General features: G+C 38.9%; 1 long non-coding RNA gene across 1 annotated transcript; it reads right to left on the reverse strand.

Moving 5' to 3' along the window:
• On the reverse strand, positions 1 to 15,833 carry LOC120248163. Its single transcript, XR_005532511.1, has 3 exons — positions 15,626 to 15,833; positions 9,487 to 9,595; positions 1 to 92 (listed from the first exon to the last, which is right to left on the reverse strand). It is a non-coding gene; the product is annotated as an uncharacterized LOC120248163 (long non-coding RNA).
• Positions 15,834 to 17,229: the final 1,396 nt, after the last annotated feature.

The following is a 17,229-nucleotide window of genomic DNA, read 5'->3' on the forward strand; positions in this document are numbered from 1 at the left end:
AAGCCTAATGCATTTGAACAGGGTTTGAATTTAAAGGCTTGCATATGCCCAGCATATGTAGAATGACCATTCATTCCAGGTGGCTGTGGTCCCTGGGTAAGAAAAACAACCTGAGAGGCTGGGAGAAAAGCTTATAAATGCACTTCACAAAAAATAAAAAAATAAAATAAAAATAAAATAAAAATAAAAAACAAATAAACAAACCAAAAACCCGATATAAATAAAGCCATTACACCTATAAAAAGTGTTTCAACTTCAGTAGTCATTAGGGAATGCCTAAAATCAAATATTTTACTTGGAAATACCAAGTAAAAACACTAGTAAGGATATGGTGCAGCTAGAACCCTCATCCACTGCTGGTTCAAAGTTGAAATGATATGTTGGTTTTGAAGAACTTTCACTTTCTATTAAAATAAACATAAATTTCCCTTATAACCCAGAAATTTCACTCTATGGTACAATCACAACAAAAAGGCATACAAAAGTGCACCAAAGGATATAACCAAATTTTTAAGTGATAAAATTTGTTTATTTATTTTTTGCATTGGCTAAGAAAGAAAGATACTGATGAGCAATTTCCTTGTATAATGCAATCAGTGGAAGGCAAATCAGATATATTGTTTCCCTTGTGCTTGCAACTTGTTTTGTGTTTTTCTCTTTCATGCTGATGTGAAAAGCAGCTATTATTTGAAAACAGCAGTCCTGTATTCAGTCATTTTCCGTATATAATTGACTATGAAATCTGCATTTATTTCATCAGGCCTCTATCTCTTTAGAAAGATGATCTCTAATACATTTTTCACTTGGTGCCAGAATAAGAATTCAGTAGTCATAATGTTTTCTGTAACCTCTTGATTTAGTTAATATGACAAAATCCATTTTCTTTAGAGGGATTATATTTAATGTTACAATGAGAAAAATGACACCTTTATTAAAAATGCTTGATCATAAAATACATTTCCATACTGATTGCAAACAGTACTGAATTAAAATATTATTCCTGCAAATTTACTACGACACAGTCTAAGGTTTTAATAATTCATGAATGAAGATTAATGTTGATGTTATCCAAATGATTCTGGCTAATGTCAACTCCCAAGTAAACAAGCAAACAAAAATGAGATAATTTCAATTTTCCTAATTATCTGACATTGGCATTCACTTGTGCGAGGTCTGTATTGGAAAATATTTTTAAGGTCTTTCCTCCCAGGGGACTGGTGATCCCTGGCTGTAAGGGGCAACAGGGTGTTTAACTCCTTAGAATGGTCAGAGGAAGAGATGAACGGGGACAAGTCTTCACCAGCACATTGACCCACCAAAGACGCCATACAGGTGGAAATCCCTTCCGACCTCTTCCTTTTCCAGTGAACTGGAAATAACAGCTGAATATGGAGTCTTTAGTAACGCTATCTTCTAGAAAAGAGTCTCGCCAACATTGTAGATACATAATGAAGCTCATGTCAGATAGAGTTCAGGAAATAAGATGAAAAAAGGCAGGCAGGTCATTGAAATGAGGCTGACTGTCTCCCTCATTTTATAAGGACCAGATGCTTGGAAAGGGTGTTTGTGATGAAAGGTGATACAAGGCTCACTCATAAGATCTCTCTCTAGCTTGTACAATCTCTTCTCCCTGCCCTTTGCCTATAGGAAGGAGTCCTGGAGGTATTCATATCAATCTTATCATTTCTTTTAGATATAGATTACCTCTAGGTATCAGTGATGTTGGAGCATTTGTGGAATATGAGAAATGGAAAATGTAATTGGTATAGAGAATAACCAATTCTGATGGAGCTGTTACATTTTTTAATTCAGTGCGGTGAATGTAGACAACACTACCACTGCATATGCTTTTTGAAAAGCACATTTACTGACCCATTTGTCTGTGGATTGAATCCACTTCTCTATGGACGGTAAACAATGGACAGGTAAAAACAGACTTGACTGTATCTCCATACCATCTTTAAAATCAGAAGCCATACATCAGATAGGCAGACCTGTCTATGGAATCAGGAGATGAACTGGTGATGTTTGGAGCGGAGGTAAGACATCACGTGCCATTTTGGTGTGGATACATAATTCCACCACGACAGCTTTGTATTAATGAGGGAGATAAAATCCAGAATCAGTGTCTCTGGTCATCCGGGAGAAAATGGTTTAAACGATCCATTTTATTACCACTTAACCTGGAGACAGAGATAACAAGTAAACATAATACAAATCACTGTCCCTGTTCCAAACCATATTTAATACGTTTAATACAGTGGTTGGTTAAAATGTCACAGGGGCAAATCCTGCCCATAGTCTGCCCCATGCCAAATACACAGTCCCTCACTTTACACAGGTCACATCACACTTGGCCTTGGAATTTTTATATACATAGCCTGCTGTATGTATTTGGTACACACAGTGACCTCGCTCCTTCAGTATCAAATGGGAATTAAGAAAAGCAAAGTTTTCAGAGCAGGGGTATTCTCATGTTTGGCGCTTCTCTGTGAATTGATTGCTGGGGTTCAAAGGGTTCCATAATATTGCTATTGGCGCTGCTGTTGTCGTTTTGGGGAGATGCCCCGCACGTAGATTTTGGCACAGTTACAGTGCTAAGATATGCGGGCTACGGGCCGAAGGAGGGAGAGTCTGGGGGCTCTCGGCAGCTGCTCCAGGCTACAGCGGATTATAACCCGATTAGTGCCACAGCGCCCGGAAGGCAGATTTGACAAGTAATTTCCATTTTTAGATAAGAACTTTGGGGGTCAGTTTCCCAGGCAAATCGTGCAGGGATGGAAGCTCTCAGGACTAGCAGGAAACATCTGTTGTCCAACTGGAGGCAGACGTTCTGGTAGCGTCAGTCTGGACGGGTCAGGGCGTCCCTGGTCCGGGGGGAAGTAGAGGAATCTTTTCTTTTCCCGAACACCTGTAGCCATCTCTGAATACAATATATCAAGAGTACGCTGGTGTGTGTACACACACACACACACACACACACACTTTTGTGTTGTCAAAGAGAAACTACCTTTATTTTCTGATTATAAAAGTATAACCTAATTTAAGTGCTCCTCACCGCCACGCTAATCTCAGCATAGTAATGCGTCCTAAAGAAACAAAGACCCAGCTCCAGGAAGCCTCTGAAGTCGCTCCAGTATTTGTCGAAATTCTCTTGAGAAGGAAGCCAAAGGCGAATTAATACATTCGAACACAGAGCAGGCCTCCCTCCAAATCTGCTCTTCACAGCGGCTGCTCGCGTTCCCTACTTTTTCTCATTCTGTTGCCACCCTCCCTGTCCTCAGCTTCCAGCCCGATTCCTGCTCTCGACATTATTCTCCTTTGCACCCTTCCCCACGATCAAGCAAACAATGGAGGGCTGAGTTGACACAAGAATGCTTCTCTCCTTAGATAGGAAGGGAAGTCAGGAGGATTAAAAATCTTATTTAATTGTATTTATTTTATTACTGTCACAAACCGTATGTTTCCTAAGGCAGCCATCACAAATTACCACAAACTTGGTGGTGCAAAACTACAGAAATTTACTCTCTCGCACTTCTGGAGGTCAGAAATTCAAAATCAAGGTCTCCTCTGGGTCATGTTCATTATGAAGACTCACTATGAGGTCTCTTCACTACGAAGAATCTTCTCCCTTTCAGATTCTGGAAGTTCCACATGTTCCTTGGCTCACTGCACACAGCTCCAACCTCTGACTCCTTCACATGGCACTTTTCACTGTGTCTTTTCCTTCACTGTGTCTTTTCTACTGTGTCCTATAAGGACACTTGTCATTGGATTTAGGGTCCAGTCAATTAATGCAGGAAGATCTAATTTCAAGAGCTTAATTACATCTGCAAGAACCCATTTTTGAAATGAGGTCACATTCACAGGTACAAATGAACACCACAACTCACGTTTCCTTGTTTATGCACAGAGTAAAAGCCTAGACAGACATACGCCCTTCTGATATTGTCCAGAGTATAAGCTGGTAAAATTAGCTGAGCTGTGATGTGAACACAGAGCATATACTTTTCACTTCTACAACCCATTATTAGCCAACACTTGCCTCTGTCTAAGTGCTTCTACCTGGTAATGAAAACTCCCCACTACCCAGACCTACACTAGAATCTGGAGTAGCTTTTTCTTTCTATTTTTTTTTAAGAAAATTTTTTAAGTTTATTTATTTGTTTTGAAAAAGAGCAAGAGAGTGGGCCGTGCGAGCCAGGGAAGGACAGAGAAAGGGAAAGAGAGAATCTCAAGATTCTCTATGTCTTTATGTCTTCATAAAGCCCAACATGGGGCTTGATTGCACAAATTGTGAGATCATGACCTGAGCCAAAATCAAGAGTTGGGCACTCAGGAGCGACTGAGCCATCCAGGTGCTTCTGGAGCAGCTTTTCTATAGTTGAAATAGAGAATATATTTCAGAGCAGGATCTGAAAGACCGGAGGGTCTTTCTATATCAAAATAGTTAAGATCTGCCAGGACTAAATGTGTACCACTACCTCATCCCTGTCTTTGTCAGGAGAGGAGGGAATCTGATTAAATACATAGAGAAATCCTGCTCACATCAATGGACCATCTATAGGTTTATCTCTCAGAAGTTAAGAAGACTGTGACCTTGTAACAGCTGAACATGAAAAACGTCCTTGAAACCTTCCTAGGAAGAATACTGGCTGAGGTGAGGAGTGAGTGTGGCTTGGCATCATTTAGTGCTTTGGTATCCCTGGCTCCCCAAACGTGGCTCGGTGGTTCTGTGAGGCGAGTAATCAGCCTAGGGGAAGCAGGGCTGCCACCTATCACTCTGACTTCTCCAGAGGCAAGCCTGAGTGATGTGTTTATGGTTCGAGGACATCTAAAGGGGGAAGAAGGGCAGTTAGCAATGGGCATTTTTTTTTTTTTTGAGAGAGAGAGATTCAGTTTTAAGAGAAGGGGTTTATTTGGACTGGAAGAAGTGAAACATTTTGGATAGCGAGAGAGAAAATGTACCAGTGGTTTGGTAACCTGTTAACAAATACAGAGCAAGGTGCTGCTAGCCGCCGCACCCTTTTTAAGATACCAGGCAATATAATAGGGTAAGGGTAGGAAACTAAAGGTGAAGTTCTTTGTGCCGTACTGGAAAACTGGTTACCCATGAGAAGCACAGCCTAACATGGAAGTTGCATTGAAAGTGTCATACACATGGTTAGAAGATGAATTAAAATTAAAGCTATAGAAAATAAGCTAAGAGAAAAAAGCAAAATTCAAAGTAAAGAGTTGATTAAAAAACAATAAAAGCACAAAAAATAATTCCCCTGACAGATTCTGGCAACTTCTATGAGGAAGCAATGATGGCTTTGGAGGTAGACCTTCTAATGGTCTGTGGAGCCAGTGGGGGCTCTGAGCAGATTTGGCGGTAGCTTACTGAAAGGACTAGAAAACAAATAAAATTCGGAGGACCTAATATTTAACATTATTATAACTAATAATACTGCAGTATATACTTGAATAATTCTAAGAGAGCAGACCTTCAATTTTCTCACCACAAAAAAAGGGGTGGTAATCATTTTGTAATATATAAATGTATCGAATTAACATGTACCTCTTAAACTCACACATAATGTTATGTGCCAATTATACCCCAATAAATTTAGGGGGAAATAAGAGAGAAGAAATGGGGAAATACTAGCTCTAGGTTTTGGAGCAAACATTTTCCCAGAAAAATTCACAAGGCCCACCATATTGCAGCATGTGAGAAATTTAGATAAAGATAAGTAGAATGCATAAGTAATGGTCTATAAGTTGACTTTTGACTTCACTTATGCCTTCAAGTTATTGTTTATTTAATTGTTTTCATCCTGTGTCCACTACTTCATGATAGCTCACTGAAAATACAAATGCCATCAGATGCCATCACTTATTCATATTGGTGAAACTTTAGAGTTAAATTGTATATTTGATTCAGAGCTAAGGCTTGTTTTCCCAAAGCATATTCTCTGATGGCTGTCTCACTTAGAATGATGTTAGCCAATATAAACACATACTGAATCTTAATTTCCAGTTTATATTTTAATTTTTCTTCAACTTTCAGGAAGCATTAATTCATATAATTTATCTAGATTTTGAGCCAATGTTTAGCCAAAAGTAAGGATTTCTGTGTTAAATCATCCGTATAGGTCATAAGAAAATGATTAGCAAAGAAGTACAAAATTCTGCCCTGGAAAAAAATTAGGCCTAAGAAACCTGGATGGAGTCTTAGCCTTCTGCACAATATGAAAATCCCTCGACAAGAATTCTAAGCTAAGTTTTATCAAATCTTCATTATTTTTCTCTTAATATGAGGAAAATGCCACTTTTCTGGTACCTATTTCATCCAACAAATATTTATTTATTATCTGCTAAGATATTGGAAAGTATGAGAAGATGCATAATAACATTCGAAAGTTGATGTTGATAGTTTAAAACACGTATAAGAATTAATACAGTGGAGGGGTGGCTCAGTTGGTTGAGTGAATGACTCTTGATTTCAACTCAGGTCATGATCCCGGGGTTATAGGATTGAGCCCCATTCTATGCTGAGCATGGAGCCTGCTTGGATTCTCTCTTTCCCTCTGCCCCTCTCCCCAACTTCTACTCTCTCTAAAATAAAAATAGAAAGGAAGGAAGGAAAGAAGGAGGGAAGGAAGGAAGGAAGGAAGGAAGGAAGGAAGGAAGGAAGGAAGGAAGGAAAGGAGGAGGGAAGGAAGGAAGGAAAGAAAGAAAGGAAAGAAGGAAGGAGAAAGACAAAGAAAGAAAAAAAGAAAAAAAGAATTTGTTAAGTGGAAATATAACTATTTTGTCAAGTTAGAAAGCTTTTATTGCCCAGGTGAGAAAAATATTAGAATCTCTCCTTTGGTCCATTACCTGGTATATTTTTTAATCTTTATCCTTATACTAGTTGTTCATTTCTTCAAAATAACTAGCTCCTTTGAATCTCAGTGAACTGTTTAAATATACTAACACTAGAGTATGGTAACTCTGAGAAAAATAAGCAAGTAGCCTAGAGAAGGATAATTCTAGTACCACAACGGGAGCAGAGGGACATATTATTAATTACAAAAAAATTAATCTACTTCATATGATTCACCCTATATTTATTTTCAAGTATGTTCTAATTTTTTGGATCTCCTTATACTGTATTAGCTATATATTATAATATATACTGTACAGATATCCTTTCCATCATCCAATTCATGTATATTTCATATCCATTCTACAATTTATATTGAGTACATACATTATGTGCTACAAGCATGCCGTGGTAATCAAGATAGGCACAGTCTAGTGAAAAAGTTGGAGCATTAAAGAGAAAATTATATCACATTTTAAAAATTCACTCATGCTGAGAGTACATAAGGAGGCTAGTCTGGAATCTGAGGAAGGGTAGGATAGGTGGACCTGAAAGAAGATACTCTATCAGAAGTGTTATTTAAGCTAGATCTGAAGACTAAGTAGACGTTAGCCAGGCAAATAAGTGTTGTGAGAAACTATTTCAGGGGAAAGAGGAACAGCGACAATGACAAGAAAATGTTTCCATTTTCCATCTTCTAGAAAATGTTTCATATTTCAGGAATTCAGAGAAAGCTCCTGTGGTAAATGCTATTATTTAGTCCATCTATAATTTCTACTTCTTTCTTATGAACAGAACTCAGAAAAACATCTATGTTAAAAGATATAAAAACACACCCAGAAAACAACATTTTGGACTTATAATTAAGGGCCATTTGGCAGGGTTCTAGCCAATGAGACATAAACAGATGTTTAGTTGATGGTCTCCTGATACGCATGCTGGCTCTTCTTCCTTATTTTTCCTCCCTCATTTCCTATCTGGAATATGATGTATCTCTAGAGGTGGAGCAGCCATCTTTAGACCATGAAGGAACCATGAGGAGAAAGGGCCAAGCAATGAGGGGTAGTGTAGAAAGGTATAATAAGGAGACTGAGAGGCTGATGATATCCTGCAGTCACTATTCTAGCCCTGAACTGTCTACCCTTGAATTTCTTGATATGGTCAAAAATGATAATAATGAAACCACCTCCAATTTCAGTTATTTGAGTCACTAGTTTCAGACAGCTGGATGGAATCTCATGTAGTCTATACAGCTGCTGCATCGTGTGTGAAGATTAAGGCTGACAAGGGGTGCCTGACTGATTCTGTCAAGACCATGACACTATTGATCTCAGGGTTGTGAGTTCAAGCCTCACATTGGGTGTGGAGATTACTTAGAAATAAAACCTCTAAGAAAAAAGAAAAGATTAAGGCTGACAAGCAAGCAGGAACAAGATCAGTGAAAGACTTTAAAACATGTTAAAGAGTTTGGACTTTATCCTTGGAGACTTTGGGATACCACTAAAAGATTTTAGATAAAGAAGCCAGTAGCAACATTTGCATAATAGAACGTTTCCCTGGCTGCAGTGTGGAAAATGTACTGGAGGGGGCAAAACTGGAGGCAGAAAACCACTGAAGCTGGGCAGCCATCCCGACATGAGATAGTAAGAGTATAAACTAGAGTGGTAGCTTCAAGGATGGAGAGAAGTGAATAGTTCAGAGAGATACTGAAGTAGTGAATCAGTAGGAAGAACTCTGCATATGGTTGGGTATAAAGGGTAAGACAAATAGATGAGCAAAGGTGATGGCAGTTTTCTGGCTCAGTCAGCTGGGAGGGTGGTTTTCATTTCATGAGAGAGACAGAGTGTGGAAAGAAACAAGCTTTGAGAGAGGAATATGAGCTTGGTTTTGAGCATTCTGAGTTGTCATGTCCATGAGGCCATGTGAGGTAAAGCCTTGGAAACCCAGATCAGGAACTTAGGATATATCTCTAGGTAGAGGTGACAGATTTGGGAGTTGTCATCATTTAGATGATATTCAGGACCATGAGAGGAAATGCAGAATCCCAAAGAGGCATGTGGAGAAAGAAAAGGTGAGGTCAAAGTCAAAAGCTGGGAAATAATAACATTAAAAAAAAAAATAGTAGGAAAATAAAGGCTTCTAAGAGCACTCAGAAGAAGAGGCCAAAGAAAGAAGAGGAAAACAAGACTATGATATCCAAGAAATCTGGTGGAAAGAGGTGTCTAAGGTCTCAAAGCTGCTGAGTGAGTGATCAAGGAGGATACAGAGCAAGCTTTATCTGTTGGCTGCAGCCCTAATGGTGTTTCCTGACTTCTGTGAGAACAGTTACCATGGAAGCTCAAGGGCTGAGGAGGGAGTATGAGGTGACATCATTGAAAGAGCTTGTACAAAAAATTCTTGAAAGAAGTTTGGCATAGGCTTTGGCTGTGTAGCCCCTAAGCCAAGGTCTCTGGCTCTCCCGCAGATTCAAAGAACTATCTGACATTTTTACATGTTCCCTTTCTGCTTAACTAACTGGAACTGATTTCCTTTGTTGGCAGCTTGAAACCTCAACTGTTACACAGAGACCAAAGTATTGTAGTTGAGGGTTTCCTGGAAAAAAAAATAGATTTTCCGATGCAGTCACCTTTAATTCTTACCTCAGTGAGGACTGTGATTTCAGAACATCAGCAGATAATGCTGAAAATTCCATCATCTCAGGAGAATCCCAGAGTTGCCATGGTAGATAATTACAGATATCTCAAAAATCTAAGAAAGAACAAAAAGTTTCTTTCTTCCATGTGTGAGATGATTTGTTGTCAGAGTTCCTCAGGATGGATAAAGAGAAACCTGTCATCCTTGTCCCTTTAGTCACTTAGTCACAAGTTACGTATGTAAAAGAGGCATGGGGCAAACGAAAGCAAATTTAAATTTTAGTGTTCTATGTATTTGATTAAATAATTGATAGTGTGTTTAGCACTAACATCATGAAGGAAGATAATATGTGGTGAGACTATTACAACAATGGTTACAGAACATCTTGTATTTTGTACATTTTTTTTTATAAATAGGTATCAATATGCATCTCATTTCCCTAGAGCCTAGCACAGTGCTGGCAAGAAAAGACTCTATAAATATTGTACATATGTGTGGTTATACTCTGCCTCTGCACACATGCATGTTTAATTTCCAAGACATAAATCTCAGGCTGCAAAAGGAATTCATATACATAACACTGTGTTTATGCCAAAGTCTTACCAGTCACATGTGTGTTCAGCTTGGTAAGGAGTCCGAGTGTCAGGCTGGATTAGAATGTATACAAACACAGCTGCCAAAACTGAGATTTGTGTCTCCATCTCCTGGCACAACGGATTGCCAAATACCTTTGCTTAATCTTTGTTTAGTCCTCTTTGATGTTGTAGCAGTGCAATTTTTATACTTATTTGGAATGAATTATCTGTGAGATGAAAACAAGTAGCAAACACAATCCTAAACTCAATCTCTCCAAAGCATTGTGTTGTTTCTTGAAGTCTTGCATATGTAACTGAAGCTAGTACATGTTAATTATTTCCTTGTCAGCTAATCACTCTTCAGAGGAGCAGACATTTTGATACAAAGACTCAAGATCTATCAAAGCCTGATACTGTTTGCCCTTTGAAGTAAAAGAACTGCAATGAATTCAGTCAAATGTCTGCTTTTCTGAACACACCATGAATGATGGCCTGTAGGGCTGTCTGAAAAAACTGGAGCATTGCAATCTTTTTTTCTTTTTTTACCCCTTTGTGCCAGATTTATATATTTTTGTATCTGAATAAGCATGGAAGTCTTTTTAAAAGAAACTTGATTTACTTGGAAAAACCAGTTAGTTTTTGAGGGATTACTGTTGCCCTCCTTTAAAAAAATAATTAAATGGTTTTGGCATATTCACAGTGGTACAATCGACATCAAGATCAATTTTAGGACATTTTTATCACTAAGAAAAAGAAACCCCAGACCATTAGCAGTGACTTACCATTTTCCCCTATCCCTCTCTCTCCCCAGCCCAAGGGAACCATAATTATACTTTCTGTCTCTATAGGTTTGCTCATACTGGATATTTCATGCAAATGGAATCATACAATATGTGGTTTTTATGACTAATTTCTTTCACCTTGAATGTCTGCAGGGTTCGCTCTCGCACAGTATGCGACAGTATTTCATTTATTCTTATTGCCAAACAGTATTCCTTTGTGTGGATACACCGCATTTTGTTTATCCATTTCACCATTTGATGGACAGTTGGATTGTTTCCACTTTTTGGCTATTATGGATAATGCTGCTATGAACATTCATATACAAATTTTTGCATGAACATGTTTTTGTTTCTCTTGAGAATATACTCCGGAGTGGAACTGCCTGCTTCTATGGTAATTCTCTTTAACCTTTTGAGGAACCGCCAGACAATTTCCAAAGCAGCTGCCCCATTGTGTATTCCCATCAGCAGTTGCATATGTTTTTTTAATATCCAAATATTTACATATTCTTGGAATTCATTACAGCTTTGAATCTCTGTACCTAATAATATGATAATCTTTAATATTTGAGTAAAATCTAAACAAAAGGAATTTTTTTAAATTCTTTGGAAATTAGACTTTTGAATATAAAATGTTAAATGGTAATTGATTTCTAAAAGCCTCAGTGTAATACCCAATTTTCTAATAAAAGGCAGTGTTATCTTTAAATAGAAGCTAGCAGGATACTTCCTCAGCACTCGTTATTTCTCTATGAGTAGTAACCTTTAACCTTGATTTCATTCCCTATTTTGAAACTACACCTGGACATACCTTAAGACTGGGCAATCCTTTTGGATTGAGAATATCATAAATTTGTTACCAACTCTCAGTAGATTCCAGACTGATAGTTATTAACTCTCAAATATTATATCTTCATGATAAATGAAGCATACTGAGGAATTAATAAGCTAAAAGCAGAAAATATACTTTCAAAACAAGAACATATTGATCTTCCTTTTTTTTTTTGCTCCCCTAGTGTGTTATATTGGAAACTTTTTGAAATAACTTTCTTCCCTCTCTTGCTCTCCACATACCAAAGTAAGTCAGAATGTGGTCATAGACAGAGCTCTTACCCGGACCTAGCCAAGTTAAAACTCTAAAACACTAGCTCAGTGACCTTTAGCGAATAAATGACCTAACTTTACAGAGCCTCAGTTTCTTCATTTATAAAATTGAGATAAATCACACAGATCTCATTTATAAGACAGTTTGGAAGATAATTGATAAATATGGAAAGCTCCTTTTTAAAGTAAGGGTACCTGGGTGGTTTAGTCAGTTAAGCATCTGACTGTTGATCTTGGCTCAGCTCATGATCTCAGGGGTTTGTCAGTTAGAGCTGCACATCAGGCTCTATGCAGCTGACGGTGAGTAGCCAGCTTGGGATTCTGCCTTTCCCTCTCTCTCTACCCCTACCCCACTCACACTGCCTCTGTCTCTCTCAAAAAATAAATAAATAAATAAATAAACTTTAGAAAAACAAAGTAAGTTTGTAAATTATAATTGTCCTTCTGGTATTCATTAACTGATTTTTATAAAATGTTAATGATTTATCGGATATCAAATTTAGGATTCAGTTTGTTCATTAAATTACTTGCAAATAGCCAACAATTTTATCTTTCTTTTTAATAGGTCAGGCACAATGCTGCATCTTTGCTCAGTTTACCTGTTTTGTGCCAAAAATGTCAGTAGTTTAGAGTAACCTTTAATTTTTTTAAATGTTCATTTATTTTTGAGAGAGAGAGAGCATGCGCAGGAGAGGAGGAGGGGCAGAGAGAGAGGGAGACACAGAATCTGAAGCAGGCTCCAGGCTCTGATCTGTCAACACAAAGCCTAATGCAGGGCTTGAACTCCCAAAGTGTGAAATCATAACTTCAACCGAGATTGATTGCTTAACTGACTGAGCCATCCAGGTGCCCCTAGAGTAATCTTTAAGACTTAATTACTTATAACTAAAATGCTGTTTCGTTAATAAGTTCTGTGCTCCTCAGTAAACTAAAAAAATAAAAGTAATCATATATAAATAAAATACTATTTTTAATGCGATGAAATCACAGAAAATAAAGTACTATTTTATCTAACAGTTGTTGGCATATGCAGAGTAATTTCATTCAATGCCCCAAAAACAAGCAGAGGAGGAGATGAGGCACAATGGCCCTGAGGCACACTTAATTTGCTTATGTATTCACTCTGAATATTTTCTTTTTTTTTTAAATTTTTTTAATGTTTTATTTATTTCTAGGAGAGAGAGAGAGAGAGAGAGACAGCGTGAGCAGGGGAGGGTCAGAGAGAGAGGGAGTCACAGACTCCGAAACAGGCTCCAGGCTCTGAGCTGGCAGTCAGACGCTTAACCGACTAAGCCACCCAGGCGCCCCGACTCTGAATATTTTCTAAATGCCTGTCTGTTTGCAGGTATGGGGCTAGTAGAATCTGTAAGAACCAAGGTTGTTTGAGACGGCCTCTGATATGGTATCACCTACAGAGGGCGCTCTTTTACTCCTGTCTCAGCGCTCCACTGTTAACTGATTTCTACTTGGTAGCATCACCTTGTGAGTGGGGTGTGACCTACATTCCCTTCCAATGAAAGGAAGACTAAGCATCAGTACTTAACAATGTTGATTAAATGTAGCTGACCAGTAGCAACTACCCCCCTGGGCCTCTGCTCACGCCCCCTTTCAGTTCACACACAAACATCACAATATTCATGCATTTTGGCCTGGATCATTTGCATAATGGACAAGCAGTCCCTCTGCCAGAGCAAACACACCCCTTCTGACTCCCATCGCTTCTGGCACCATCTCTTCTGACCTCCTCCTGACAATTGAACAATTGTATAGCGTAATGCAACTTTTAAAAATTTCTATCAACATGAAAACACAGGCTTTCCTCCAAGTTTCTGGCCTCCCCTTGTCTCTAGTAATCACACCTACCTTGCATCTATGCCAGTAGAAAGTTATTCTGTACCGTATTCTGTCATCAACTTCAGTCAGTAATTTCCAGCTACTTCTTATTCCAGAAGTTGTTTAAGAACTTAGCCTTAGGCAGTCTGATTTGGTGGATCTGGGTGGGAAAACTAAAATCTTTAGACCATACATTAGAGTTACATTCCTAAGAGACCATGCATTATCACAAAGTATGGTATTAAAGCAAGAACCTCAATGAAAAATGAAAAAGAGAATTAGAATCTGAAAAATTTTAGTCATATAGAAAAAAAGTTTTCTTGTACCTTTTTAAAATGATAATGAAGGGGCGCCTGGGTGGCTTAGTCGGTTAAGCGTCCGACTTTCGCTTAGGTCATGATCTCACAGTAAGTGGGTTCGAGCCCCGCATCGGGCTCTGTGCTGACAGCCAGCTCAGAGCCTGGAGCCTGTTTCAGAGTCTGTATCTCCCTCTCTCTCTGACCCTACCCTGCTCACGCTGTCTCTCTCTCTCTCTCCTAGAAATAAATAAAAAATATTAAAAAAATAAATAAATAAAATGATAATGAATATGGCTATATAATAGATACAAAATCAAGCAAATGTGAATATGATTTCTTGTAGAGTTGCCTATTACTGCCCTTCCAGAACTCTTAATAGCCCAGGAATTCGTAGATACACCACTTTTAAAAAGTATTGACCTAGGAGGCACAAAGCCACAAGAAGTGGCTGTTGCCTAAGAAAACATCTTTTATTTTAATGCTGCTGCTGTTTTCCAATCATTATTTACCTCCCACTTTCCGTTCATGGTCCTCTTATAATCAATGGCAGTTTGTAACAGTGTGAGAAAATCAAAATGTGTTACCTGCTTAATCATAACATATCTAACTGTAATCTAAACATTCCAACTGTAACAGTTTTGAAAACCACCATGCTCGACCGCTCTGTACATGTACGCCTACATCACCACCACGTCACACCTGCATTCTTATTGCAGACTGGTTAAATTCTCCCATGCTGATTCACCTTTGTGCTTCCTGTTTTTTGTTAATGGTTCCAACATTTTTTTTTGGTTACTCTGGCTAAATACATGAGAGCGATATGATACCCTTCTCACCTCTGGTATCAGTTTCTGTTACTAACCTTAATTCAGACTTAATTCAAAAACTACCAGTTTTTGTCAGCGTAATCTTCCTAAACCACAGATCTGAAATTGGCATTCCTTAAATGGAAAAACAAAATCTTTGACTATTTGCTCTGTAATTGGTAGAACCCACCTCAAGAGCCAAGGTTAAAAGTAAGATCACAAAATTTATTTTTCCAAATAAAACCACCTCAGGGGCGCCTGGGTGGCTCAGTCAGTTAAGCATCCAACTTCAGCTCAGGTCATGATCTCATGGTTCATGGATTTGAGCTCCATGTCGGGCTCTGTGCCAGCAGCATGGAGCCTACTTGGAATTCTCTCTCTCTCTTTGTCTCTCTCTCTCTCTCAAAGTAAATAAACAAAATAAAACCACCTCAGAATCAAATATTAGGATAGCAGGAAGACCCGTATCTTCTTCTTGGGGCCTCTTGTCTCTCCTTAAATGATCCCATAACCATAGGAACTGAATTTAAAGAAGCAGCCTTCCTTTTAAATACTTTGTGATGATAGAGTCGAGGATAATATGACCATATGACCAGTCTCCCAGTGGCCTGTTTTTGAGCCACTTTATTTTGGTCTGTACAGCAGTGTTGCTGTTCCAAACAAGACCTACTATCATAATGTGATGATTGGCTGAGATCTCTTCAAAGACTGCAGCAGTTCTGACATAAAGGAAGAGGGAGCTTACCTGTGGCGGAAGTCCACCGTGCTAGGAAGACTGGATGAGGGCGGGCTGTGGCACTCATCTGTGGTGTACACCAGAACCAGGCCTTTCTCCCACATCTTTTCAAACCCGGCTGTTGAGTCCAGGTCCCCAGCGCAGACCTTCCCCTTCCTTCTCGTACAGAAGTTCCCACATGAAGCCTCTTCCTCCTATAGATCTTAGTTGAGGCCATGTCAATCTAAAAAAAAAAAAAAAAAGATTCAATAAGATACATTTGTTATATTCCTTTTCCACCCAAGATGTTCCCTGGCTTTAGACAATGTTTTGTACCTTTTCCTAGCTAACAATTCCATTCGCCTGGCAGTCCTGTTTACAAAAAGTGGCCCCTTATGTCTTGTTCCCCAGGCTATCTTTACCTAATTGCCTTGCATTTATTTAACTAAAAAGGGCGTTTAAACTGCTTCCTTACAAACCAAAATTACGCCTCAATGAGACTTACACTCACTCGCAGTCAGAGAGGCAGCTGGCAACTTTTACATGGCAGATGTGTCTGGATTTAAATTATAATCAGTCTAATAACTCACCTGCCTGTGATAAATTCTGTACTGGCATTGCGCAAGACATCGGAGATCAAAGAGTCTAGCAGGAGAACTAGACACGAAAACAGAATTTCAAAGGGATCGGCGCTTAAGTAGTGGTAGATACATGAAACAGAAGTGGCGTAAAGAAAACAGTGACTTACTCTGATTGGGAAACTGAGAAAAGCCTCACCAAAGTGCAGCCTCTGGAACCGTGTATTAAACAATAAATAGATCTCCAAGGTGACACGGGGTAGTGCAGGGCTGGGAAGGGAATGGATATGGGACATTGTGGGCATTGTATAAAAAGTAGAAAAACATGATTCAGAGTGTGGTATATATGCTAGGGGATTCTTGGAGAAGCAGTAGTTCATGTGGATGGAGCACAGGAATGGGGGTGTTGAAGGGGGGATGAGGGAAGGGTGGCAGATTAGAAAGCTTAATTGACTTAGCCACACAGGCAACCCAATCATCATCTATTTCTTTTTCTTTTTAAAATTTATTTATTTAAATTTTTTAACAGAAATTATTGAGAAACAGAGACAGCATAAACAGAGAGAGGAAGAGAGAAGGGGAGACACAGAATTCGAAGCAGGCTCCAAGCTCTGAGCTGTCAGCACAGAGCCCAAGGCGGAGATAGAACCCACAAACTGAGAGATCATGACCTGAGCTGAAGTCAGATGATTAACCGACTGAGCCACCAAGGTGCCCCTATGTTTTATTTATTTTTGAGAGCAAGAGAGAGAGAGAGAGAGAGGGAGGGAGGGAGGGAGACAGAATCTGAAGCAGGCTCCAGGTTCCAAGCTGTCAGCACAAAGCCTGACTCAAGGCTCAAACTCACATACCGCAAGGTCATGACCTGAGGTGAAGTCGGATACTCAACCAACTGAGCCACCCAAACGCCCCTTTTTCTTGATTAAATAATCTTTTCTTTGCATCTGTCAACAGCAAAGTTCCTAGTATTTTGTTTTTTTTATCAGTACATGGAAATGCATAGAAGGGAAGCAAAGATTCTACCTGACTTATAATTTTAAAATAAACCAAACTTCA

The sequence above is a fragment of the Hyaena hyaena genome, unplaced genomic scaffold (assembly GCF_003009895.1).
Source record: "Hyaena hyaena isolate Hyena2069 unplaced genomic scaffold, ASM300989v1 scaffold_569, whole genome shotgun sequence".
Lineage (NCBI taxonomy): Eukaryota > Metazoa > Chordata > Mammalia > Carnivora > Hyaenidae > Hyaena > Hyaena hyaena.